A 3,131-nucleotide genomic window follows, 5' to 3' on the forward strand; every position below is an offset into this window, starting at 1 on the left:
GTACAAGGCCCGGTAAGTGAGTATTGTTTGGATAGGATCAGTAGTTTACCTGATGAACTGCTTGGTCACTTGCTTTCGTTTCTACCAACAAGGTTTGCTGTTAGCACAAGCATTCTATCAACAAGATGGCTGTACCTTTTTACTTTGGCGACTTGTCTTTCTTTTAGGGTCCGTTTGGATACAATTTTAGGAGGGAAGGGAAGGGGAGGGGGAGTGAGGGGAGGTGAAGGGAGGGGAGAGAAGGGGAGGGCAAATGGGATGTGGATGTTTGGATAACAAAAATTATGAAGGGAAATGGAAGGGGAGGAAGGAGGGAGATGAAGAATGGATGGAGGATTGAAGGATGCTAGTGATATAATTAGAGTTCAAATAATGTTTTCTTTCCAAATCTTGCCACCATCGGAAAGATTATAGTTTGTTCTATAGGAGAGAAAATAAGTCCTCTCATTTCTCTCCCCCTCCATTTCCTTTCTCCCATATTTTTTATCCAAACAAAGTAAATTAAATCCCTCCCTTTCCCTCCCCTCCCCTTCTCTCCAATTCCTTCAATCCAAACGGACCCTTAAAGATGCAGATATTGATATAGAACAACATGACAGAACAGAACTTACAGAAGTAGCTCCAAGGTCTAAGGAGCTTGTTGATAAAGTTCTGGAATTGCACCAGGTCTCACCCATCAATAAATTTAGTTTACTCTGTCAAAGCACCTATGATAATTCAGATTTGAATCGATGGGTTAGTCATGCGTTAAAAAAGGGTGTTCAAGGGCTTCATTACGAGCTTGATATTTGGATCGATTGTGTTCCTGATATCTTCTTCAGGTGTGAAACACGAGTGATTTTGAAAATGGGAAGTTGTGGGTACAATAAAATTGAATCAGCCTATCTGCCTAAACTGAAGAGTCTTCATCTGAATCGCATCACGTTCGTTGATTTTAGTTCTATGGAAAAATTGTTTTCTAGTCGCGAATTGCTTCAGAAGTTGACTCTTGAATATTGCTGGTTTGACACTGACGGTCATCCTACTCATCGTACTGGAATACTCAAAGTGTTAACAATAAGACATTGCAATATTTTGGAGTGTACAATTGAGATTGACGCCCTAATTTGGCATATTTGAAGTACAGTTCAAATGAGGGCGTGAAAATAGTTCCCGTCGTGAAAAAACTCGTGCAATGCACATGATGATATTGGATATCAATGAAGATCCACCCAAGTACGACTGCGAGCTTCTAAATGCCGCTGCCTATAAAGCCGCTGAATTACGCTTTAAAATGCACACAATATAGGTATGTATGTTTGTATCCCTTTATATTTCGTATTTATTGGGACATTATCCAGTGTCTCCAGGGATCTCGTAAGGGGTGGTAGAAGGGTTGTTAGAACGTTACCCTTGTGTCAACAACACATAGAAAGAATATCTACGGATGATCCAGAAATTGCATCCAGAATTACGTGCAGTGACTGTTGCTTCATGATTAAAAGAAGTTCAACTACTTAAGTTAAATGACCCATTTTATTTTATTCTATCATAATTCACCCCTATTTGTCGAAGCCCCTGAGCTACTGAGGTATCGTTGTTGCCTTTATTGTATAATGATATAATCTGAAGCCAAAGAATAGTGAGTCTTTAATTTTAGCGGATATGGTTTCATCGTTTATAATATTTTAATATTGTTCATTGTACAGCTTTTTTTTCTCAACTTAATGAAGACGAGCATAAGCATGATTTCCCTAGCTTGTTAAGTGTACAAGTTGATAAGTGTCCTTATAATGCGTGGGAATATGTGACAAGCTTGATGGACAAATCTCCTCAACTTGAAACTATCGTCTTTGAATCGGTTAGCAATCTTTAGCATCACCTAATATTAGCTTTGTCTTTTCATAACCAACTCAAGTTCTTGTGAGAGATCACATTACACAAGAGCGTGTATACTACTGTTTTTTTCAGTTTTCTCACTTCAGGAATTTGTTTTCCAGTGCTTTCTTGGCTGGGATTGTTGTGCATAATACTACTATCCGGATGATCGCCATCACTTGTTACTCTCAGTCACCAAATATACCTCTGGTCCCTTTTTCATGTCATGTCCAAGTGATTGAAGTGCACAATTTTTGTGGGCGTGATCCGGTGTCAATGTCACTTATGGAGCATCATTTTACAAATGCGAGTCTCTTAAAGAGGTTCTTCGTCCATATGGATGGCGGTTATGGTCATGATTTGGAGAGGGATCTGGAGCTCAGTAAGTACTTGTTGATGCTTCCACGGGCTTCAAAAGACTGGCATGTAGAATCTAAATTTCGTACCGGGAACACCAGCTTAATTATTGTTCCAGATCGAGGATAGAATTTGACCTTTCATACCGACAAATTTGGAGGGAAAGGGAGGGTATAATTTCCCTTGGTCGGAGGATGTAGAAGGGAGCGAAATGGAAGGATTTATATATCTCACTTGATCAAAATAGGAAGGATGTAGAAACAGAACTGTATTCCTATTTCCTCTTATCTTGAAATATTTGGACATCCATAAATCCACACAATGACCAGTTTATCTATCCTCTCGTATCTATTAACGTTGAATCTTTTGCTTACTTTAACCTCTTTTCTTCTTTTTCTTCTTTGGTGATTAGAGTTCACCGTGTATAAAAAGTGGTGGAGAAGAATCCATTATCTATTCTTCCTTCTACCAAGTATGATCCCGGGAGTTATTTCTAATGAATGATGTGTGAGCTGTGAGGGTGTTACGGTAATTTATGTAAAGTGGATCATTTGTGAAGTTCCGGGTGGGGATTTGATCTACTTCTGAAAGGTCTAGATTGGAAAATTGGAAAACCCTCCGTCTTTAGTTATCTGGAATAATAAATAGGTAAATGGTGGTGTTCCGATCGTGAAAATTTGGATTGACTGTTCTTCCGATCTTTCGTTCTTCTCATGGGGTACACAGTCGGTGTCGTCTCTTTTCATTATCGCTGCTTGTGCACCGAGTATGTGCTCCGGACAAAAGCATCATCTGGGAGGTATAATGCAAAAAGCAGCTTAATGGAAGCTCTTACGCTGCTTTTTATAGAAAATTGAAGGGACAATAACAAGAGGAGAATTCTCAGGAAAGTCTCTCTTTCATTGGGAAAAAATTGT

At 39.2% G+C, this 3,131-nt stretch overlaps 1 long non-coding RNA gene across 1 annotated transcript; it reads left to right on the forward strand.

The window, feature by feature from the left end:
- Window positions 1–281: 281 nt before the first annotated feature.
- LOC141591456 (uncharacterized) lies at window positions 282–2,027 on the forward strand. The gene is made up of 3 exons (XR_012520859.1): window positions 282–1,288; window positions 1,689–1,840; window positions 1,980–2,027. It is a non-coding gene; the product is annotated as an uncharacterized LOC141591456 (long non-coding RNA).
- Window positions 2,028–3,131: the final 1,104 nt, after the last annotated feature.

The sequence above is a fragment of the Silene latifolia genome, chromosome 7, assembly GCF_048544455.1.
Source record: "Silene latifolia isolate original U9 population chromosome 7, ASM4854445v1, whole genome shotgun sequence".
Classification (NCBI taxonomy): Eukaryota; Viridiplantae; Streptophyta; class Magnoliopsida; order Caryophyllales; family Caryophyllaceae; genus Silene; species Silene latifolia.